The 25307-nt window shown below is 46.6% G+C and overlaps 1 protein-coding gene and 1 long non-coding RNA gene across 4 annotated transcripts in view; one reads left to right on the top strand and one right to left on the bottom strand.

Annotated features, from left to right (window-relative positions):
- Positions 1-391, bottom strand: part of SUSD6 (sushi domain containing 6) — a 103652-nt gene extending 103261 nt beyond the window's left edge. For 2 of the 3 annotated variants that reach the window (XM_063793619.1, XM_063793620.1), the window contains exon 1: positions 22-260. The gene's annotated coding sequence lies outside the window, so the exon portion shown is untranslated. Of the gene's footprint in view, positions 1-21 lie in introns of all 3 variants that reach the window. The other variant, XM_016926267.4, reaches the window with a different exon arrangement.
- Positions 327-25307, top strand: LOC112205387 (uncharacterized). Its single transcript, XR_002939304.3, has 2 exons — positions 327-418; positions 23785-25307. It is a non-coding gene; the product is annotated as an uncharacterized LOC112205387 (long non-coding RNA).

Here is a 25307-nt window from a genome sequence, read left to right as displayed (position 1 = left end):
CCGGCCGCGGTGACAACTCACCCGGGAGCCGGCGGAGACCTCCGGGGTGGGGGCGCTCACAGCTTCCACGCCGCCGCTTGCGCGCGCCCGCAGTCTTCTCGGGTCTAGGCGAGGCCCCGCGTGCCCTTGTCTAGCTCGCTCTGGCCGGCGCTGTGGGCAGAGGAAGCGGGCGGGAGGGAGGGAGGAGGTGGGGCGGTCGCCGGCTTCGGAGAATAGAACGCGGCGGTAGCGACGGCTGCAGCGCCCGCGTCACTGACCCAGCTGTACCGTGCGGGCGGGGGAGGCCCCGCGGAGGGGAGGGGGCGGGGAAGGGGCGGGAAAGGGGCAGGGCCAGGCGCGCAGGCAACGGCGCCTGCGTCGCGCCGCCGCGACCGCCCCGCCGGGAGGCCCTGCACGCACGCGCCGCCGGCCGGGCCAGGTACCCAAGGGAGAAGCGACGCGGTTGGGGAGGTGGGGGGTCCTTAAAGAGACAGTCCCTCTGCGCTGGAGTGGATGGGGCGGTGGCACCGACTCAGCTGGACTATGCGGCGTTTGCAGTGCGCTCTCTATTCGTTTACTATTATTATTTGCATTATTGAATTACTATTATTTGCAAAGAATTGTACTGCCCTCAGGTTTACAAGGCTTTTGGCGCATGTTGCCTTGTTAGCTCTTGAATTGCTCGTCTGACCTAGCTCTGAAGCAGGTTATTATCTCCCTGTTAAGCAGTACTCCGAACTGTGGTTCCTAGCCTGCCAACATTAAAGCTGCCCGGGGGGTGGGTGGGGGTGAAAATGCAGATTCGGGGCCCCGAATGACCTCCAGCCATTGTGATTCAGTGGGGTCGGTCTTGGGAATCTGTATTTTCACTAGCATTCCGAAGTGAGTGATCCTTCAGCATACTAAAAGCACACAAGGGATCTCAAGGTTGAGAAAACCGCAGTTCAGAGCCAGGACTGGCAGAGCCCGGGCTAGAAGCCTGCCACATTCCTAACTGTATTTCCCCTCTTGAGCCTTGCCTTCTGGGGCTATTTTCTAGCACATACTGAGTGAGCAGTTTGTGCACTGTATGGCTACATCGTTTATTGGTGATCTCTCATGCAGTGTGTCCTCGGTTTATGTGTTTACAGGGCCCGTGGCGCCTTGATGGGGAGGACTCTGGCTTTTTATCTTTGTACCCCAGGGCCTTGCACCGTGTGGGTCTCAGAGGTCCTCCATAAGTGTTAAGGAACTCCTACTTGTAAATCAGTGGTAGAGTCCATATCTGGACCTACAGACTTGTGTCTTTGCTGCAGCTTGGGTCAGGCAGGCCTCTTCTCCCAGATGCTCTTGGACAAAAGGATACACCTTCTCAGGGCCTCTCACCAGGCCTAGTTCTAGTAGGCTTTCAGGAAAAGCACTGTGAATTAACAGGGCATGTCCTTGTGAAGTAGCTTGAACCAAATAAACAGGATGCTCCTCCCCATGCACACAGACCCATCCCCAAAAGACCTTCCCTTCTGGGCCCCACAGCAACCTGTGGCTCGTTGCTATAATGCCTTTTTCATAAGCCTATCCTTGTTCTGCCTTCTTTCTTCCTTGCCTTCTTGGGTCCAGACTCATTAGAGAAGATGGGCACCCCTCCCTTCCTGCTCATTTGGGGCCACACTGCCCAGACCACTAGAAGATTGAAAAGCACACTTCAGAACTACCTGGGTCTGCAGCAGAGCACAACCAAATCAGTGTGGGCAGCAGGAACACGCCAGGCAGACCCAAGGCTCAGGGAGGGGACAAGGGGGAAGGAAGCAAGGGAAAGGGATGGAGGAAGAATTGGAGAAGACGAATGGAGAGAAGGAGAAAAAGAAAGAAAGGAAAAAGGGAAGAAAGCAGGCATGGATGGTTCAGGTCAGATCAACTGCCAAAGTAACTGAGCCCCTGGCTGTGCACTGAAGTCAGTTTGGCCATTAAGAGGCTCAGTAACTTCATACAAGAACTGCCACCTTATAAAATCCCTTGTGAGACCCTATGCAGGTCTGTCCATCACTACCCAAAAATCCTCAGTCGGGCGCGGTAGCTCACGCCTGTAATCCCAGCACTTTGGGAGGCTGAGGCAGGCGGATCACGAAGTCAGGAGTTTGAGACCAGCCTGGACAACATGGTGAAACCCCTTCTCTACTAAAAATACAAAAATTAGCCAGGCGTGGTGGCACATGCCTGTAATCCTAGCTATTCAGGAGCCTGAGGCAGGAGAATCGCTTGAACTCAGGAAGCAGAGGTTGCAGTGAGCCGAGATCGTGCCATTGCACTCCAGCCTGGGTGACAGAGTGAGACTGTCTCAAAAAAAAAAAAATCCTCTCCCAGACCTTCAGGGTCCACAGAATGAACTCAAACTCATCAGCAAGGACTGTAGTATCCTGTGCTGTCCACAGTCCGGCCCAAATGCTCTCCATCCCTCCACACACCCCACTCCAGCCTCCCCATACCACCTGCTGGTCTCTAACAAGCCATTCCTGTCACAAACCAGGTGCCCATGCTGTTTCCTCAATCTTGAAGGCCTTCTCTACTTACCCTTCAGAATCTTCCCAAGGCTGCTGCTTCTACTTTTCTGTGGCACTTTGGTTGAGCCCCAAAGTGCCACAGAAAAGTATTAAATTAAAATTTTTAAACATTTTAAATATTTATTTATTTATTTATTTATTTTGACGGAGTCTTGCTCTGTCGCCCAGGCTGGAGTGCAGTGGCATGATCTGAGCTCACTGCAACCGCCTCCCGGGTTCAGGGGATTCTCCTGCCTCAGTCTCCCGAGTAGCTGGGTTACAGCTGGGATTAGCTTCCATTTCCTTCTGCTTTGAATTGCCAGAATCAGGGTCAAGTCTCCTCCCTTTATAAATGCCGGCTCACCAGCCTTTCCTGTCTTCTCATCCCCTCCTATCTGAAGTTCCACTGGCCTCTTTGGTAGAGCTGACGAAAAGCCCCTGTTACATTCTACGTATAGGCCTTGCTCTTCTCACCCGCAAAATGGAATGGTACTTCCTGGCCTGGGGTGAATATTATCTTTCTGCCATTGAAAAGATCTCACAAGATGAAGGTTAAGAATAATTTAGACTTAGACATTCTCAAGTGGGAGGGATCATAGATTTTTTAAAATAAAATTCTTTAAAATTTTTAAGATTTTTTTTTTAATTTAACAGCTTTCTCACACCTGTAACCCCAGCATTTTGGGAAGCTGAGGCAGGCTGATCATTTGAGGCCAGAAGTTCAAGACCAGCCTGGCCAACATGGCAAAACCTCGTCTCTACTAAAAATATAAAAATTAGCCTGGCGTGGTGGTCACCTGTAATCCCAGCTATGTGGGAGGCTAGTCACAAGAATTGCTTGAACCTGGGAGGCAGAGGCTGCAATGAGCTGAGATTGCGCCACTGCACTCCAGCCTGGGCGACAGAGTGAGACTGTGTCTTAAATTAATTAATTAATTAATTAACAGCTTTATTGAGATATTCACATACCAGCAATTCACAGTTTAAATTTGTAGATTTATTTTGTATAACTTTACAAATTGTACAAATTTGCACATGTACAATTGTACATTTAGAGTGAACAATTCAATGGTTTTTAGTATATTTACAGAGTTGTACAATATTTTAGAACATTTTCATGACCCTAAAAAAAACTCCCATACCCATTAGCAGTCACTACCATTTCCTCCCTCCCTACCACCTTCCCGGCCTCCCTCCCTAGGCAACCAACAATCTACTTTCTGTCTCTATAGATTTGCCTATTCTGAGCACTCTCTATAAATAGAATCATACAAATATGTGGCCTTTATAATTGATTTTTTGTTTCTTCCACCTAACATAATGAATTTTAAACCAGAGCTAATTTTTTATTTTCACTTTTCAATTCAGACCCTGCCTTATTCTAAAAGGACTTAAGATGGCTCTTTGAGCTAATATTCCTGGTCCTTCCAGATTTCCAGCATAAATCTTTTTTTTTTTTTTTTTTTTTTTTGACGGAGTCTTGCTCTGTCGCCCAGGCTGGAGTGCAGTGGCATGATCTGAGCTCACTGCAACCTCCGCCTCCCAGGTTCAGGGGATTCTCCTGTCTCAGTCTCCCGAGTAGCTGGGACTATAGGTGCATACCACCACACCCAGCTAATTTTTGTATTTTTAGTAGAGACAGGGTTTCACCACGTTAGCCAGGCTGGTCTCAAACTCCTGACCTCAGTGATCAGGCCTGCTTCTGCCTCCCAAAGTGCTAGGATTACAGGCGTGAGCCACCACACCCGGCCAATTTCCAGCACAAATCTTAATATTCTGCTCTAAATCTAGGTGCTGGAAAATGGCATGGGGGTTAGATTAGTCCCAGTTGGTGGTGAGTAGAATAGCCAGCCATCCCAGTTTGCCTGGGACTAAGGGGATTCCTGGCACATGGGACTTCCAGTGCCAAAATTAGGACAGTCCTGGGCCAATCAGGATGAGGTAGTCACTCCTATGATAAGAGTCAGGAGGCACGGTATTCCTTTCATCTCCCAGGAATATAACAAGGAGTGTGTGCCTTTACTGCTTGCAGGGCAGGACAGAGGAGTTTGGCTCTCTGAAAGTGAGAGAAAAGGTTCAGAATAAGTACATGGAATCTCAGTTGCTATGGTTATTACATACAATAGTAGTAATGACAGCTACTATTTACAAAGCACCTACTGTATGTCAGGTGCTTGGTAGGGACTTGATACGTGTAACCTCTAATTTTGGCAACAGTCCTCCAAGTTAATTAGCATTAACACCATTTTACAAGCAAGGTTTAGAGAGATTTTTTTTTGACATATCAAAACCACATAAGTATGTATGTTGCAAAACCAGAATTCATTCTTGTTTGTCTGTTCCAAAGGTCACACTTTCCCAAATAAACCATGTGCTTCCTCCCACCCCCAATAAAAATAGCAAATAAAGATTGAAATTGTCCTCATATATCTCTTGCTTTTTAAAAAAGTGCTTTTTTGCATACCAGCTAGTTTTTTACAACATCCCCATAAAACGAAGAGACATTATTGTCCCCAATTTTACCTATAAGGAAGTTGAGGCACCGAAAGGTTGCTAGCTTGTCTGATCTCATATAGAAATTAGCATGAGTTTCATGTTTTGATTCAAGATTCCTTGGGCAGCTTTCAAAGCCCTGTGAAGGTAAACCCGTTTTACCCCAGAGGAGGTGGACGGTGAGGCCACCCTCACCGCAGAATGTCAGAGTCCAAAATGGGTGGGCTGTACAGGGCTAGGCCAACAGGAGCTGAGAAGCAACTCCCACTCCAGAGGAGGAAGATCTAGGCTCAGGAGGTTATCTGAATTTGTGAGCCTGCACCATCACCAGGGGCAACCCTTCTTGCAGCTTGTCAGGAGCCTGTGAGAGCCAGGCTTGGTGACGCAATCCCTGCAGGCCACTGGTCGGAGGGAGCTTTGTAGAGGTCAGAGTTCAGGGCTTAGATCTGGGCTATTCACAGCAGCAGCTATGATTCCCTATCCACCCCAACTCTGAACCTAGCCTTAGAAAATGTGCACTTGAGGCTGCCCAATTAGCAGATACATATAAGAGGGCAACCCAGCCCCACCTGCTTTTCTGAAGCATGTCTTTGACAACATTCTTTCCCTAATACAGGTCAGGTTAACTGGTAAAAGTGTTGGCCCCATTTTTCACACAAGGAAAAGCCAAGGTAGAAAGGGAGCATCCACCTGCTATGTCTCCAGATGGTATCCCAGTGGAAGATGAATGAATATCAGATCCCCCCCACCCCTGGTGCCAACCAGCCTGATGACCTGCTGCTTGCCCTTTGCCCAAGGGCTGGGCAGTGACTCTAGGAGACAATCTGCAGGGAGGAAGGAAGGGACTGGGGATAGCCTAGGGCCTGAGGCCTTTCTAGACAGAGCCAGCCCACAAACCCCTCCCACATACACACACACACACACACACACACACACACACACACACACAGCTCCTGGTCATTGGACACTGTATTCCCTCCCTGATGGTTCATTTTCATGTGATTTAATGGTGAGAAGACAGAGCTATATGATTGGCCTTGCTAGCTCTGAGCTGCCAGTGCATAGAGGAATGGAGTTGCTCCCTCCTTCAGACTGTCTGGGGAGGCAGGGATAGGGCTGTGAAGCTCTGGCAGACACAACACCTCAGAAGGTTCTTGGCTCCAGGACTTGTTGGCTGGATCAGTAGGGTCAGTCCCTCTTTTGGCTGGCCCGGGACCTTCAAAATCAGGGTATTTTGATACCTCCAAAATCAGGGTATTTTGAAGGTGCTGACGATGGACCCCAAGGTGCAGCTTTGCCCCCAGGCATGTCAATGAACCCCCTGAAAAAAGCTCCAATACATTAAAAATGTACTGTCTGCCAGATACTTTGCTAGTGGCTCCACATACATGATTTTATTTAATCCTTGCAATAGCCTCTGAAATAGGTATTAATACTATTATCTTCATTTTGCATATGAGGAAACTGAGGTACATAAAGTTTAAAGATGAGGCCAAGGCCACAGTTACTAGTAGCATGTCCTGCTTCTTAGGGAATACAGCTGTAATTTGCACTGTAAAAACCAAATGTGATTTTTAAAGGGGGACCAGAGCAGGTTACCTGCAGTGGTGTGCTGAAGAGTGCTCAAACTGTCAAGAATCAATTCTAAAATGTTCAAGATTTTTGTAAGCTAGTTGTTAAACACAGCCTTTGTTAAAAATTAAATTATGGCTAGTAGCAGTGGCTCACGCCTGTAATCCCAGCACTTTGGGAGGCCAAAGCAGGAGGATCACTTGAGCTCAGAAGTTTGAGACCAGCCTGGGCAACAGAGTGAGACCTCTTTACAAAAAATACAAAAATTAGCCAGGCATGGTGGCACACGCCTGTGGTCCCAGCTACTCAGGAGGCTGAGGTGGGAGGATTACTTGAGCCCGGGAGGTCAGGACTAAAGTAAGCTGTGATTGCGCCACTACACTCCAGCTTAGATGACAGAGCAAGACTCTGTCTCAAAAAAAAACAAAAAAATTAAAAATTAAAAAAATTAATTATATATGTAAAATTAAATTATAGTTGTTAAAGTAATAAATACTCAAGTTACCACTTCCTAATTATTAATTATTTTACTACATTGTATTTTTTTACTTTTTCTGCCTCCCTTCTCTTACACTATACTCTTATCTATGCTTTCAAGTTTATTTACATCTCTTATGAAGTACTACATCATATTATGCCACTTCTCATCTCTTCTCAACTCCACATTCAGTGACATCACATTGATAGTTTGAAATCAGATACAGTGGAAGTATTTACACCACAGAAATTACTAAATATAAATCAGCTCCCACCTATAGAACAAGTTGCTAAACATTTACAATTGAAATGTGAAACATTTACATCTGGAAAACTGAAAGCTTCCAGCACCAGGGTCTGTAGCAGTAGTGGAGGAGGTGAACCCAGGGCTAGCTGAGCTCACCAGCAGAGCCAGCAGGGTGAGTGGGTGCAGGGCACATGTGGAGTATCTCTAGGAGGCAGCCAGACCCCATAGTCTCCATTTTACAGGGAAGGTGAGTTCTGAGGCCAGGTGAGAAATGTTTGATGCCTCAAAAGTGTGTCGGTTCCGGCCGGGTGCAGTGGCTCATGCCTGTAATCCCAGCACTTTGGGAGGCCAAGGTGGGCGGATCACCTGAGGTCGGGAGTTCAAGACCAGACTGACCAATATGGAGAAACGCCATCTCTGCTAAAAATACAAAATTGGCTGGGCATGGTAGCACATGCCTGTAATTCCAGCTTCTCGGGAGGCTGAGGCAGGAGAATGGGTTGAACCTGGGAGGCGGAGTTTGCAGTGAGCCGAGATCATGCCATTGCACTCCAGCCTGGGCGAAGAGCGAAACTCTGTCTAAAAAAAAAAAAAAAGTGTGTCGGTTCTATTTGAGATGCACTCCACCTAGATGCACCATAAAGATTTCTTACTTTCCATATCCCCCAATAGAGTATGTTCTCCAGTTACCAAGGGAGATGGAGGGACAGGAACCTGAGAGGAAGCCTGCCTGGAAGAAGGGGGCTGCTGGTCCTCAGTCCCTTGTGAATGCCTGGCCTCTAGTGGTGGGATTAAGAATGCAGCCTCTGCCCTCCAACCTTACTTAGGTCAAGACGCTCAACCAGAGTCTCCCTCCACAGAGTACCATCATGGCATTTCCCAGCACAGAGCACAGGACAGCTGGGACAATCCTTGTGGGACAAATGGACGATGGACAGAAGCATCTGCTTCCAACAGGAGGGTCTCAACCATCCCCTTAGAACCTATGCCCCCTTTGGATAGTATTTTATGACATCCCCCATCCCACTACCATGAAATGAAAATCATAGCATAATCTGCCTACACACATAATTGCAAAAAATAAATGCATGCATAGGTTCACCAAAAGACACGTACAAGAATGTTCACAGCATCATTATTCATAATGGCCAGACACTAGAAACAACACAAATGGATATGGTATGTCCACATGATGAAAACGAACAAACTTCTGCCAGGCATGGTGGGCACAGTGGCTCATGCCTGTAATCCCAGCATTCTGGGAGGCCAAGGCAGGCAGATCACTTGAGGTTAGGAGTTTGAGACCAGCCTGGTCAACATAGTGAGACCCCATCTCTACTAAAAATTCAAAAATTAGCAGGGCATGGTGGCAGATGCCTGTAGTCCCAGCTACTCGGGAGGCTATGGCAGGAGAATCGCTTGAACCTGGGAGGCGGAGGTGGCAGGGAGATGAGATCGCGCCACTGCACTCCAGCCTGGGAGACAGTGAGACTCTGTCTCAAAAAAAAAAGAAAACGAACAAACTTCCAATTCACACAACAACATGGATGAATCTCACAAATATGATTTTGGCTGAAAGAAGTCAGACACGAAAAAAGCATGCATGTATGTTTCCATTATATCAAGTTCAAAGGTAGGCAAAATTAATTTAAGGTGTCAGAAGTAAGGAGAGTAGTTACCTAGAGGAGTTGTGACTGGGAGGCACCATGAGTTGCACCTCTAGGGTATTGAGAGTGTTCTGGTTATGAAGGTGTGTTCATTTTGCAAAAATTCATAGAGGTGTACTCATAAGATTTGTCCACTTTTTTGAAGTATGTAGTTATTCAATAAAAAGTTTACTTAAAAAAAAACAATCAATCAATACAATGCCCTAACTGTAATATAAAAAAGAAAAGGCCACTTGCACCTAGAGTCAACTCATAGCAATTACAAATGCAGACAGATGTAGGTGTGTGATTTTAGTGATGCAAATGCCTTCAACAATGTCGCTATTATGTTCGGATATGTTCAGCTCTTGGTAAAATGCTGAAAAATAAAGCACATTTTTCCTGTAGTTGTATTCTTTTTCTTTCTTTCTTTTTTTTTTTTTTCTGAGACGGAGCCTCGCTCTGTTGCCCAGGCTGGAGTGCAGTGGTGCCATCTCGGCTCACTGCAACCTCTGCCTCCCAAGTTCAAGCAATTCTCCTGCCTCAGCTTCCCAAGTAGCTGGGATTACAGGTACCTGCCACCACAACCAGCTAATTTTTGTATTTTTAGTAGAGACAGGGTTTTGCCATGTTAGCCAGGCTGGTCTCAAACTCCTGACCTCAAGTGATCTGCTCGCCTCAGCCTCCCAAAGTGCTGGGATTACAGGTGTGAGCCACCACGCCCAGCCCCTGTAGTTGTATTCTGATCATTATAACAGGGTTTTTTGTTTGTTTATTTATTTGTTTTCCCTATAGAAACATCTAGTGGAAGGCATACAAGAGTCTATGCCTTTGTATAGGCACACAGGATGGTTCTATGCTGTGTAGGGCTATCTATTGCAGACTGACTATGCCCCCTTGTCTGTGAAATGGGAGTGACAGCAGTACCTGCTTCATAAGGCTGTTGTGAAAATGAAATGAATTCACTTCAATGAAGTGCTCAAAACAGCAGTTGGCACACACGAGCACAAAATAAGTGCTTGATATTATTTGTATCATCCTGGGCCCTACCCACTAAATGCCAATGGTGCCTTCATCGTCATAACAACCAAAAACACTCCCACAGATGTCCAAACAGCCTCTAGGGTTGACACTGCCCATAAAGAACCATGGCTTTAAACCTACTGGATGAACAGTACTTACACCAAGTAGCAGTGCTATTCATTGATTCATTCATTCATTCGCTCACAAAGCAGCCTGTGCTGAGGATTGCTTTGTCCAGCTCCTGCCCTCAAGTTTCTGAGTAGGGAGATAAACGTGTCCACAAGTAATGATAACACAGTGTGATAGTGTTTACATAGCCCAGAGGCAGCAAATTGTCTCTCAGGCTCCAGCCCCCGGCAGAGGGGTTTGATCTACTTTGTGGTTTGCTTTCATTTATTATTATTATTATTATTATTATTATTATTAGAGATGGAGTCTTGCTCTTTCGCCCAGGCTGGAGTGCAGTGGCACGATCACGGCTCACTGCAACCTCTGCCTCCCGGGTTCAAGTGATTCTTCTGCCTCAGCCTCCCAAGTAGCTGCAATTACAGGCGCTCGCCACAACACCCAGCTAATTTTTGTATTTTTAGTAGAGACAGGGTTTCGCCATGTTGGCCAGGCTGGTCTTGAACTCCTGATCTCAGGTGATCCACATGCCTTGGCCTCCCAAAATGCTGGGATTACAGGCGTGAGCCACCGTGCCTGGCCATTGCTTTCATTTTTTATTTAGTTGCCAGTATTTGAAGATGAGAAGATTTCATGCATTAAAAAGTCCAGATTTCCTGCTTCTCTTGAAAAATCCATCGCTTTCTAAACGTCAGTCCTGCATGTGTATGGTCAGGAGACCTGTGTTTGCCACAGCCCCCACCTGACCTTCATTTAGTTTTCCTACCAGGTCTCTGCAGACCCTGGGGCTTCAGGCCATCTCACAGGTCTGTCTCCTGATAGCTACGGGAACTCAGGACAACTAAAAGCTTCCAGAAGGGGCAGAAGAGTTCCAAAGACTCAGTGGAAGGCAGATAAAGCGGGAAAGGGCTTTCTGGGTGGAAGCAGTGGCATGTTCAAAGGTCCATGCTACAAGAGCAGTGGCATGCCCAAGGGCCATTCCCTCATTCATGGAGACACTTGGCAGAGTCCTTAGGCCCACTGCAGCAGGAGGCCAGGGGTAAGCTAAGAGACAGGCCCGAGCTTTAAAGTTCACAGGTCTAACACCAGCCTGCTCTCCTGCTCTGCACACTTGCTTGGCAGAGGTACAAATTCAAAATAAAAGTGAGTTCCAGGGCTGAGGTGCTGTGGGACAATACTCACAGTCTCCTTGCACCTGGGACAGCCCTAAGAGATGAGCCAGAGAGTGAGGGAAGTAGCAGGAACAGCCTGGTCCTTAGGTCTCTGCAGGGCTGACTTAACGTGGTATGAGTGAAGGGGCAGGAAAGGGCTCCCCTCACGTCTGAAACATATCATTAGGGATGTGCATCCCCTAGCTCAGTGCTTCTCAAACTTTTATGTGCACATGAATCACCCAGGGATCTTGTTAAAACACGGTAGCTCTGAAGTGGAGCCTGAAAGTCTTCATTTCAAACAACCTACCAGGGATGCTGTGCTGTTTGTCCAAAGACCACACTTACACAGTCGCTGGAGCAGGGTTTCTCAACTGCAGCAGTATTGTGTGGGATAAGCATTTGTATGGGCTGTCTTGTACCTTGTAGGATGTTTAACAGCACCCTTGGCCTCTACCCATGTGATGTCGGCAGCAGCCCCCAGTAGTAACAAGAAAAAATGACTTTGGGCCGGGCGCAGTGGCTCACGCCTATAATCCCAGCACTTTGGAAGGCTGAGGCGGGTGGATCACTTGAGGCCAGGAGTTCAAGACCAGCCTGACCAACATGGTGAAACCCCATATCTACTAAAAAATATATGAAATTATCCAGGCATGGTGGCACATGCCTGTAATCCCAGCTACTTGGGAGGCTGAGGCAGGAGAATCGCTTGAACCCAGAAGATGAAGGTTGCAGTGAGCCGAGATCGCTCCATTGCACTCCAGCCTGGGCAACAAGAGTGAAACTCCATCTCAAAAAAAAAAAAAAGACAGAAAGAAAAGAAAAGAAAAAATGACTTCAGACATTGCCCTGTCTCCCCTACCAGAGAAGCAAAACCCTCTGTTAAAATTTTAGAGGAACTCTTTTTTTTTTTAACATATATATAAGTTCCCCTTCTGTCATGCAGTGGTGCGATCACAGCTCACTGCAATCTTGACCTTCTGGGCTCAAGCAATCCTCCCACCTCAGCCTCCCAAGAAGCTGGGACTACAGGCACACGCCATCAAGCACATCTAATTTTTAAATTTTTTATAGAGATGAGGTCTTCCTATTTTGCCCAGTCTGGTCTTGAACTCCCGGGCTCAAGCGATCCTCCTGCCTCAACCTCCTAAAGTGCTGGGATTACAGGCGTGAGCTACTAAGCCCAGCCTGGAACTCTTTTTAAAAAAAAATGCCTATGGGCTTTTCTGCAATCTAGAGAGACTCCAAGACACTGGGACAGGGCTGACCATGTAATTTGTAAAGCAGAGTACAAAATAAAGATGCAGTGACCTTATTCAAAGAGCAGGAAAAAAGTGTTGCTAAAGGTACTAGAATATATAAAGCTTTTGCCTTTAAAAATATTTTATTACGGCCGGGTGCGGTGGCTCACGCCTGCAATCCCAGCACTTTGGGAGGCCAAGGCGGGCGGATCACAAGATCAGGAGATCGAGACCATCCTGGCTAACATGGTGAAACCCCGTCTCTACTAAAAAAAAATACAAAAAATTAGCCGGGCATGGTGGCAGGCACCTGTAGTCCCAGCTACTCGGGAGGCTGAGGCAGGAGAATGGCGGAACCAAGGAAGCAGAGGTTGCAGTGAGCCAAGGTCGCGCCACTGCACTCTAGCCTGGGCGACAAAGCGAGACTCCATCTCAAAAAAAAAAAAATTTTATTACTTATAAAACATAATGAGGTAATAGCGATACATGAGTAACAACATAAACTCACAAATGACAAAAAAAGTACTTTGGTGTCATATGTCATGTAATGCAATAAATCATAATACTTTATTAATATTATAGTATCTTGACCAGATTTTCCGGGCTAACTTTTCTGCAAGTTTATTTATCAGGTTATCAAAATTTACAATTTTAGCAACTTTATTTTCAATCAGTATAACTAACATTGAAAGCAATGTTAGTTGCCATTGGCAAATCCAAGATCACAAATAATTTCTGATTATTGTGAACAAATGTACTGTACAAAAATTAGCTGGGCATTGGCTGGGCGCGGTGGTTCACACCTGTAATCCCAGCACTTTGGGAGGCCAAAGCGGGTGGATCACGAGGTCAGGAGTTCGACGCCAGCCTGACTGACATAGTGAAACCCCGTCTCTACTAAAAATACAAAAATTAGCCAGGGATGGTGGAGGGTGCCAGCAGTCCCAGGTACTTGGGAGGCTGAGGCAGAAGAATCGCTTGAACCTGGGAGGCAGAGGTTGTGGTGAGCTGAGATCTCTCCACTGCACTCCAGCCTGGGCAACAGAGCAAGACTCTGTCTCAAAAAAAAAAAAAAAAATTAGCTGGGCGTTGTGGCAGTCACCTGTAATCTCAGCTACCCGGAAGGCTGAGGCAGGAGAATCGCTTGAGCCTAGGAGGCAGAGGTTGCAGTGAGCGTGAGATCACGCCACTGCACTCCAGCCTGGGCGAAAGAGCAAGACTCCGTCTCAAAAAAAAAAAAAAAAACCCAAAACAAATAATTTCTGATTATTTAATTTTTTATTTAATTTTTTTTTTTTTTTAGCCCAGCTAATTTTTGTATTTTTGGTAGAGACAGGGTTTTACTATGTTGGCTAGGCTGGTCTTAAACACCTGACCTCAGGTGATTCACCGGCCTCGGCCTCCCAAAGTGCTGGGATTACAGGCATGAGCTACCACGCCCCGCCAAATTTTATTACATCTAGAGATGATGATTCTCATGGAACAATTTTTCCAAACAAATTTAATTCATACAAATCAGCTTCATGCAGGTCTGAATTAATTTACTTTAATTACTATTTTTTATTTTAAAAATTAAAATTATTTTGAGCTCATCTGTGGAAGTGGCATAAATTTAGTTTTAAATGTAAGTTTACACGGCTGGGCACAGTGACTCACGCCTGTAATCCCAGCACTTTGGGAGGCCAAGGCAGGCAGAATACCTGAGGTCAGGAGTTCGAGACCAGCCTGGCCAACATGATGAAACTCCGTCTCTACTAAAAATATAAAAAATATTAGCCAGGTGTGGTGGTGGGCGCCTGTAATTCCAGATATTTGAGAGGCTGAGGCAGGAGAATCGCTTGAACCCTAGAGGGAGATGTCACAGTGAGCCAAGATTGTGCCATTGCATTCCAGCCTAGGCGACAGAGTGAGATTCTGTCTCAAAAAATAATAATAAATAAATAAATAAAAATAAATGAAAGTTTATACAATGGCTTTTTTTTTTTTTTTTGAGACGGAATCTCACGCTGTCACCCAGGCTGGAGTGCAGTGGCATGATCTCGGCTCACTGTGACCTCTGCCTCCCTGCTTCAAGTGATTCTTTTGCCTCCGCTCCCCGAGTAGCTGGGATTACAGGTGCCTGCCATCATGCCCAGCTAATTTTTGTATTTTGCGAAGAGACGGGGGTTTCGCCATCTTGGCCAGGCTGGTCTCTGAAACTCCTGACCTCGGGTGATCTGCCCACCTCAGCCTCCCAAAGGGCTGGGACTACAGGCGTGAGCCACTGCGCCCAGCCCCTCAATGGCCTTTTCATATCTCCTCTGACATACCCCATAATTTGTGGAGGTCACACAGCAAAAGTGACTTCATCTTTTGTGTATAATTTAAAACACCTACTATGCATTCTTTCATTGTATCTTCTATTACAAGAAAAATTAATTTTGAAATTGTTTTGCTTGTTAATAATTGGTTTCTCCAAAGCTTCATATCAAAGTATTCTTTTCCATTGAGTACAATGACCTTTAATTTCTCTCTGTAAGTCTATGAATATTTGCTTGCAATTTTGCAGCACTTTTCAAAACTGAAAATTCAAAAATTTTAAACGAATTCTAATAATTCCCTGATATGCTTTATTACGACGTCCATATATATGCTTTTATTTTCTAATCATTTACAGACAAAGTTTACTGCCTGAGAGCCAACAATTCCTGTCCTGGAGCTTAGACCCAAGAGTTATTTATCATTATTATTTTTTGTTTTTATTTTTTGAGACAGAGTTTCACTCTTGTTGCCCAGGCTGGAGTGCAATGGCAAGATCTCAGCTCACTGCAACCTTCGCCTCCTAGGTTCAAGTAATTCTCCTGCCTTAGCCTCCCAAGTAGCTGGGACTACAGGCATGCGCCACCATGCCCAGCTAATTTTGTGTTTTTGGTAGAGACAGGATGTCACCATGTTGGTCAGGCTGGTCTCGAACTCCTGACCTCAAGTGATACACCTGCCTTGGCCTCCCAAAGTGCTGGGATTACAAGTGTGAGCCACCATGCCCAGCCCTATGAGTTATTTTTTATACAGCCAGGGACAGACAAGCAGGCTTCCCAAGCAGGGTTCCAGCACTGGTATCTCATGTAGCCCCTTCTCTTTCCTGTGGTTGCTGATGCTGTCACTGTTGCTGCCACCAGCCTGGGCTCAGGTTGTGGCCACCTTGGGGCCCAGCGGTGCTCCAGACTGTTTCAGGCATGCATGTGCTTGCCGGGCCATCAGGCTCTTTGTTCCATGTTTCTGGTGCTTTCTCTGCCCTGTGTGTGCTGTCACCAGGTGTCTAATCCCCACTGCTCACATCCAGCCTGCATCGACCCACTGGATTTCACTTATAAAACCCAAATTCAGAGATAAAATTATTAAGAATTTCAAGATAGAGACAGCAGAGGATTAAACCAAGACAGAGTCCTTCTGGTACAACTGCACAGGTCGCATGCCCAAGCTGGCTCTGCACTTCGTAGTGATGGGCAATGCATGAGACTGCTGATGCATCTCAATGCAGAATGCATGTGGCAATGCTGATTTGTATGAAGAATTAAATTTCTTTGGAAAAATTGTTCCATGAGAATCATCCCCTCTAAATGCATTGAAATTTATATTTTGAAATAATTTATCAGAATTTCGGGGGTAATTTATCAGTATTCCAATGTTGTCACATCCATAAAATACTTAGTGAGAGCAGTGCTTAATGAGAAGCTTAATGAGACCAGTTACCATGCGAATGCATTGGCCTCCCAGAGGCAGCAGGAGGGCAGATAGAAAGGGGAGCCAGAAGACTCAGGACAATTTTAGAATCTACACAGAGGCACCTTCTGCACAACTCCATGGGGGGGCTGGCTGCTTGGCATCCCAGAGGGCACAGGAGTCCTCGGTTGTGGCCAAAAGCCTGTTCATAAGGACTGCTGCTTCTCACAGTAATTCAGGGAGCAACCCACCAGCTACAAGGCCTTCTACCTATCACCTCTAACTCCCTGCATTTTCTCTCTGTGCCGCTATCACATCTATTCCTTTTCCTGACTTCCCTTCAACTTCAACTTTTTCCTTCTTCGTGCTTCTCTTCCAACCCTTCCAGAGTGCCTGCCCTACTCACCTTTGCAGAATGTCATGCCTGGGGGCAGGCTCAGATCTTCTTTGGTGGTAAGAAATACTTTCAGAGAAAAGTTAATTTCAGAGGAACTAGAGAGATGAAAACCCTTCTCTCATCAGCCAAGAGTAAATGAGAAAAACATGACAAAGGGGAACGGGCCTCAAAATGCAAGTATCTTTTAAGGCTTCAGTGAAATCCAAGCCTCCAGCCTCTCAACAGCTTTCAGGGAATGTCGTCTCAGCTTCTGAAGTCACCGCCCAAGAACAAGCCCAGGTCTTGAGCTGAGATGAACAATGACAGCAAAGAGAATTTGCTCAGCTAATGGAACATCCCAGCCCAAGACACACATTGTCAGTGATGACTCTTGGGCTGCTTCTAATAAATTACATGTGTGCTCGAGGTCTCAGTTAAAAGAGGATTTCACATTCGTAGCTACCCAATAAGGCAGGGATTACCAGCCTTACTTTAGCAATAGGAAATGAGGGCTCAGAAAAGTCAACTAACTAGTTCAAAGTCACCAGCTAGTAAGTGTCAGAGCCAGGATTCAAACCCAAATCCAATGCTCTTTTTTTTTTTTTTTTTTGAGACACAGTCTTGCTGTGCCACCCAGGCTGGAGTGCAGTGGCACAATCTCAGCTCACTACAACCTCTGCCTCCTGGGTTCAAGCGATTCTCCAGCCTCGGCCTCCCAAGTAGCTGGGACTACAGGCGCGCACCACTGCGTCCAGCTAATTTTTGTATATTTAATAGAGACTGGGTTTCCCCATGTTGGCCAAGCTAGTCTCGAACTCCTGACCTCAGGTGATCTGCCCACCTTGGCCTCCCAAAGTGCTGGGATTACAGGCCCAGTGCTCTTTTCTTTTTTCTTTTTTGAGACAGAGTCTCACTCTGTTGTTGCCCAGGCTGGACTGCAGTGACATGATCTCGGCTCACCACAACCTCCGCCTCCCAGGTTCAAGCGATTCTCCTGCCTCAGCCTCCTGAGTAACTGAGATTACAGGCACACGCCACCATGCCCAGCTAATTTTTGTATTTTTAGTAGACATGGGGTTTCACTATGTTGGCCAGGCTGGTCTCAAACTCCTGACCTCATGCTCCGCCTGCCTTGGCCTCCCAAAGTGCTGGGATTACAGGCGTGAGCCACCACCCCTGGCCTCCAGTGCTCTTTTCTCTGTACTGTGTGATAATGTGTCTTTTCCCTAAAGCTACTCTTAAGCAGATCGGTGTAGTCAGCCAAGTGTATCTTTCATCATGTTTGTTAAGGTCCCCTGGCTTCTCCTTTTTGCCCCCTTTGCCCAGACTCAACTGCCCAGTGCTTCAAACTGAAATGGCAGAATTTCAGGCAGGCCCAGGGAAAATGGCTTCTAATTGGCATACCTCTCTGGTCCCTCAAATCACCTATTCCAAAAGGCAGTAAGATCAGCTCTGTCTGAGTGGCTGGGCTTTGTGTGCAAAAACGTGGTTAATGGATACAGTGCCTACATTATTTCTACCATTTCTCAAATCCTGACTCCTTTGCAAACTACAGACATGAAGTTGTTCCCATTTTTAAAACAGGGAGGCTGAGTGTGAAGCTGGAAGAGGCAGGAATATCCGCTAAGTCCTCCGTGGGTGAGGTGTCAGGGAGGTGTTCACATTAAAACTTCTTCTGTGCCTTTCACTTTGGAAATGACTCACTGTGATTCTAGTCTCTTGGGGGGGTGCTGACGGGGGCTCCCCAGGGACCCCTGATGACAGCTGACCCTTCCTAGGTCTCTCCATTGGCGCAGTGTCTGTGGGTCTTTGTTCAATGGTTTTTTTTGAGCTATCCAAATCCCAGTCCTTGCCTGCTGCCTGCCTAGCTCTCTGAATGCTCTCGATCCACAGGCAACATCTGCTCCAGAGGCTTAATCCCCCATTTGGAAGGTTTCCCTTCTAAAATCTCTGGCCTGGCACCACTCCCAGCCCTAGTCAGCAAAGAGCTGCAGCATTTATGTGGCTTTTCCAGCAATAGCTTTGTATGGTGTAGGGGGCAGCTTTGATCTCTGTGTTGCTGGGAAGGGTTGAGAATGGAGGAGGTACAAAGAAGAGAAGAAAGGAGGGCCTGCACACACTTGTTCAGGCTCAAGACCTTGCGCCCAGCACCTGAAGGCTCTGTACAGCCCTGAGGAGTCAACAGGTGTGATTTACACATTTAAAATGCAACTTTGATACTAACCCTCAGGCAGAAATATTTATCAGTTCTAGGAGTATACTGTGGAATTTGGAGTTAAGGGGGGTGTCTATCAACGCATCTTGTTATCTTTTGGAGTTAGGGAGTGTCTATGAATGTACGTAGTTTTCATCCAGTTATGAGACATTTAAATATTTTGTGATCGTATTAACAAAGACACTATGTCTATAGTCCTACTCTCTGGATGCCTCAGCTTCGTAGATTATTCTAAAGTCTTGCTGTATAATATGCCTCAGAAGAGGACACGGCTTTTGTGACAAGTGATGACACAGATGCTCAAAAACAAGAAGTAATTTGACAAGGTTACAGAAATTTTGCAGAGAAAACCACATAATTAACAATCCAGGCTGGGCGCAGTGGCTCCCGCTTGTAACCCCAGCTCTTCGGGAGGCCAGGGTGGGTGGATCACCTGAGGTCAGGAGTTCAAGACCAGCCTGGCCAACATGGTGAAACCCCATCTCTACTAAAAATACAAAATTAGCCAGGTGCGGTGGTGTGTGCCTGTAATCCCAGCTACTTGGGAGGCTGAGGGAGGAGAATGGCCTGAACCCGGAGGCAGAGGTTGCAGTGAGCCGAGATCGTGCCATTGCCCTACAGCCTGGGCAACAAGAACGACACTCTGTCTCAGAAGAACAACAAAAAATAAACAACAACAATAACAAAAAATCCAATGACTCCCAGACCCCCCAAATTTAACAAACTCAAGGACCCAAGTTCCCCATGGGTCACCCTGGCCTCAGAACCCTGCAGCAAATCCTCCAGACCCTTCTATCTTGTCCCAAACCCCAAGAGCCCTCACTCCCTCTTCCAGCAGGCCCATCTGTAGCCTTTCTAGAGGCACCGAATGTTCAGTTTGGGAATCCATCCTGGGATCTCTCAGACTTCCCCACCAAGACACACACTCTGACTCTAGCCTTCCTAATGTCCAGTTCTCCCTAGAGCCCCTTGGAGCCACAAGTCTCAGCAACACCCACCCCCAGCCCACCCCAACCTGTACAGGACTGGCTCTTTCACTGGGTCCAGGAATAGGATTCAGTGAAAACCCATCGCCTCTGACTGGGCGCCTTCTGCAGCTTCCCTAGGGGACAAGAACACCTCCCGGGCTCTTGCACCTGCACTCTAGAGGCCTCATTTTTCTCTCCCTGAAACTGGCATTGTTGGATGGAAAAATGGTCTCACACTCCTGATGCCAGCCCTGGATAGAATCCTCTGTCCCCATAAGGCTCTCAGTGCCAGTGAGTGGTCCTCCCCTCCCATTGTCAGTTTGGTAAGGCACTGCTTCCTCTCCATTCCACATGAGATGATTTGCAAGAATCAGACCTTGGAAAAGATATCTGGGGTTCAGTGGGGGCTATGCCCATCCACCCAGAAAGACAGCCACTTGCATGTAAAGTGTGTGTTCTTTAGATTATCTCTTTGCAATCTTGGGGTCTTAACTGGCTGTTGGCCCAGCACCATCTGTAACTGTGTTTGAGTATGAGTGTCTAGGAAAACCATGCTTGTTTGCAGTCTGCCATGGTTCCCTCCACTCGGCACTGCCGTATACCTCACATGTTTACAAGAAGCTGCTGTAGAGGATACAGTTATCTGGCTGACATCTGAACATTTTTAAAACAGAGGGCTTTATGGTAAGTGAGGCAGCTCATTTTCAGTCAGATATTCTCTGGGAGGTATGAGGAAGGCATTCTCCAGCAATTGGTCCCCACCCCAGGGACAACCATTGTTAACTAGTCTTTGTACCTCTATGAGCTGATCTGGATTTCAATCCTGATTCCACTAATTATCTGGGGCTAAAAGAGGGTAGGTGTAAACCAGTGCTCACCTCTGCTAAATGAATTCTTGATAGGCATCAAACATCTTTAAAATCTCCAGTTAAATTATTGTCTGTTCTTAACAAGGCAAAGCAGCTAATTTTTTTTTTTTTTTTTTTTTTTTTTAGACGGAGTCTCGATCTGTCACCCAGGCTGGAGTGCAGTGGTGCGATCTCGGCTCACTGCAACCTCCACCTCCCGGGTTCAAGCAGTTCTACTGCCTCAGCCTCTCGAGTATCTGGGATCAGAGGCATGTGCCATCACACCCGGCTAATTTTTGTATTTTTAGTAGAGATGGGGTTTCACCATGTTGGCCAGGCTGTTCTTGAACTCCTGACCTCAGGTGATCCACCCGCCTTAGCCTCCCAAGGTGCTAGGATTACAGGTGTGAGCCACCATGCCCAGCCGAATATCATTTTTTTAAAATGGGGGTTATACATACATATATCTGCTGTTTGTACTAATTATCATTTGAAGCATAAACAAGAACCTGATTTTGGTGCCACTAAGTCGGGAAACTGGGAGACAGGAGTCACTGGAAGACTTCCTTCTTACTGTATATCCTTTTGTATTGTGTGAATGTTTTACATTTGTATGGTTTCTCTTATCCAAAAATAAACTTTTTAAATGTAAAAAAAAGGGGGGGGCGGGGGGCGGGTGCAGTGGCTCATGCCTGTAATCCCAGCACTTTGGGAGGCCAAGGCAGGTGGATCACGAGATCAAGAGATAGAGACTCTCCTGGCCAACATGGTGAAACCCCATCGCCTCTGACTGGTCGTCTCTACTAAAAAACCCACAAAAATTAGCTGGGCATGGTGGCGGGCACCTGTAGTCCCAGCTACTCGGGAGGCTGAGGCAGGAGAATTACTTGAACCCGGGAGGCAGAGGTTGCAGTGAGCTGAAACCGTGCCATTGCACTCCAGCCTGGGCAACAAGAGTGAAACCCCGTCTCAAAAAAAAAGAAAAGAAAAGAAAAGAAAAAAGAAAAAGAAAAAAATACGGAACAAAGTCCACATCCTTTAACCCAGTAATTTTACTTCTGTGACTCTATCCAAATGAACCAATCAAAAATGTGCCACTTGTAAGTAGTGGAACATGAGAAATACAGAATATCTCACATTGGGGGATGTCTCAATAAGCTATGGGAAAATATATGAAGGGATTTTATTCAGACAATGGAAAGATGTTTACGTACAGTTCTCGACGTCACTATAAAATGCTTATTGTGTTAAAAGAAGGATGGTATTTACTTATGTATTAAATATGTAACTTAGGTTTGTGCAAGCACTGTTTTTAGTGTTTATAACTACTATTGGCTCATTTACTCCTCAAATAACTCTCTGTGGTAGACACTAATATTACCCTCATTTTTTGGATGAGACTGAGGGATGGGAGGTGGAATCCCTTGCTCAGAGTCACACAGGTAATAAAAGGCAGATCTGGGATCCAAGCCCAGGCCAAGCACCCAGAGTCTGCCTCTAGCCCCTCTCCTCCACTGCCTCCCTAAACATCTAGACAAGCACAGACACATCAATAAAATCATGCATATGCACAGTATGATTTCAGTATGTTTTCTTTCTTTTTCTTTTTTTTTTCTTGACAGAGTCTCAGTATCATTTCAGTATGTTTTCTTTCTTTTTCTTTCTTTTTTTTTTTTTTTTTTTGACAGAGTCTCAGCCTCCCAAAGTGCTGGGATTACAGGCGTGAGCCACCACACCCGGTCCCAGTATGTTTTCTTAAGCCTAGAAAAGAAATTATGCCAAATGTCATCAGTGATTGCCTATAGTAGACAAGGGATTTAAATGATTCATTTTCCTTTTTCTAATGCTTTTTTTCTACTTTAGATATTGCACATATCTCTTTTGTCAATGAAAAAAAAAAGAAAGAAGTAAAAGAAATCTAATTCCTTGTAACTCCTTCCCACTGACCCTAGATTTTTCTGGAGGCAGTGATTGTGCCTCCCCAGATCTCCTCTGCCAGGAGTAAGTGGTTTTTCCGCCCCATCCTGCTCACTGTCCTGGTGGCAGTTCTCCAGGCGAGACAGTCTAATTTGTCCATGTGCAGCCCGGGAGCATGCAGATCTCCTGGTGGGTCTGACCAGCACACAGGGGAAAGAGTCCATCCCCTTCTCCACCCCAGACACTACTTTATCAGCACAGCACAACTCAAGATCATGTTAACTTTACCAGACCAACTGAGACTCCAGCCTCTCTCACTCAGCCCAGTCCAGGCAAGTCCACAGTACCCTGGGCCCAAGCACAAGACCTGACATTTATCCTAAACAATTTCTTGAAACTCAGTCTAGAAGCACAGCTCACTTAATCCATTCAAGTTGATGCTGTTTCTCAAAGATGCCAAACCTACCCCTGCCTACAGGCCTTCCCCAGACACTCCCCACCTGGCTCCTTTTTGCCACAGATGTCACTTCCTAAGAGACACCTTCCCTGGCCATTCAGTGTAAAGTGGACTTATCCTATTGCCTCACTTTATTTATATTTATATTTATTTATTTATTTATTTATTTATCAACTTCTTGGGCTCAAGCGATCCTCTCATCTCAGCCTCCCAACTAGCTGGTACTACAGGCGCACGCCACCATGCCCAGCTAATTTTTTTTTTTATATATAATCAGGGTCTCACTACATTGTCCAGGCTGGTCTTGAACTCCTGGGCTCAAGGAATCCTCTCACCTCAGCCTCCCAGCGTGCTGGGATTACAGGTGTGAGCCACTGCACCTGGCCACGACTTTATTTTTCATAGCACTTCTGTGAAATGTTTTAAAATTGGTTTACTTCTTTATTCTCGGTCTCCTTCCTAGGATGTAAGCTCCATGAGAGCAGGACTTTGTCTGCCTTACCTCACATGTCGCCCAACACTTGGAAGGAGTTCACTAAATCTTTGTTGGATGGATGGATGGATGATGGATAGCAGAGTGGAGTTTGTCAGTGCTGGTGAGACCCTCAGACGGTTTTCCAAGCCCAACTCACCGCATATTAGCTATGTGACCTTGGGCATGTAGCTTACCCCTGCCAAGTCTCTGTTTCCTCATCTGTCACCTAGGGATATCATTCCTACTTCTTAGAGTCATCATGAGAATTAAATACAATGCAAAAGTGTGTGGCAAAGTGAAACGGGCCAGGCATCTAAATGCTAACTATGATGATTTTCATTATCTCTCTGCCCAGATTAGTGTCATCTTTGATCACTCTATCTACATCCAAGTTATCAATATCCCTTCAACTGCACAGCACTCAGGACAACACTGCCACTAAAGATGCCACCATCTGGCTATGCTCTAATTGGGCGTATGTGTCCTCATCCCATCTGCAGAGGGTCTACAGGGGCTTGCCTCTTGTTGCCAGCACTGCCTGGCTCTGCAGCCTACTCAAGAAAAGAAAATGAAAGCAGCCTGACTCCATTCGTCATGATTCCTTCTTTTCCTTTTGAGGCTCACAGACAGACCGTTGGCCAGCCTCGCCCAGGACTGACATCAAGTTCATCTTTTGCCCTTGTTTGGGCTGGGTCCTCTGGCCCAGCGATGGAACACTTGTGTACCTTCAACTGGTGCCCTGGGCTGCTCCAGACCTTGGCCTCTGGCTGTGCCAAAGCAGGAAGGACAGACTCAGGGTGTTGCCTGTTTGCTCTGGTGGGGAGAGGCTAAGGATCGCAGTGACGTAGGGAGAGAAGAAAGATGGACCCGTGTGGCAGGAGATTGTGCTCAGGGTAGAGTCAGCAAAACACTGACCAGATTCCCCAAAACTCTGGCCAGAAAGTGCCTGAGATCTCCGTTTTTAGATTCTGTTCTTTAAAGATACTTCATCTGTATGTGTCCTTGAGTAGAAGGCAAGTTCTCCTTGAAGGGGACACGTTTCTCTGCTGTCATCTTAGGACAACTTCTTTGAGAAGGAGACTCTAGTTCCTGCAGCCATTTGAGAAGGGGGCTGGAGGGGCTGAGCTAGGAGGTTTTGGGGGTGAGGCCCAGGTAGAACTTTGTGGCAGGGAGTGCTGGGGTGTGCACCCACATGGGCCACCCCACAAGTTGATGGGGAAAGGGGGCAAGTAGGGAGTACAAGGATGGAAGGGGTTCTCTTCTCCCCACCCACTTTGCCTGGCTGACTCCCATTTGTCCTTCATATCTCAGTTTCGGCACCAATTCCTCAGGGAAGCCCTGCAGGCCTCAGAACAAGTGAGATCCCCCTGTCATTCCCTCCCAGAGCCCACACTTTTTATCCATAGCTCTTACCACAGTTACAGTTAAGGCTGTCGCAAGGTGTGCGGGTATCTCGCCTCCATCCACAAACTCTCTGTGATGGCAGTGGCCAGGTCTATCTGTTCACCACTGAGTCCGAGCACCCAGCCCTGGGCCTGCACACAGTAGGCACTCAGCCATATGGAGTGTTGTATGAATGAATACATGAATGGAAGAATGGACAAATATAACTGGGAGGACACAGTGCAGAGGCACTGCAGCCCCTTCTCATTTTTCCCTGGCCTAGTTGGACACAGAGGACTTGGGTAAGCGGGGGGAGGCTGACATTCCATTTCCTATGCTGGGGCAAGGGAAGCTGGTGTTTCCCAAAGATCCATATTGTCATTGTTCCAGCTGCATAATGAATAACAGCCGTTCCTCCCCAAGGAGGAAGTCATTTTCCCAGAATCAACATAAAACCCACAGGAAAAGAAATAAACATTTAATGCTCACCTACTA

This window comes from Pan troglodytes, chromosome 15, assembly GCF_028858775.2.
Source record: "Pan troglodytes isolate AG18354 chromosome 15, NHGRI_mPanTro3-v2.0_pri, whole genome shotgun sequence".
Classification (NCBI taxonomy): Eukaryota; Metazoa; Chordata; class Mammalia; order Primates; family Hominidae; genus Pan; species Pan troglodytes.
This window is presented reverse-complemented; position numbering and strand designations above follow the sequence as displayed.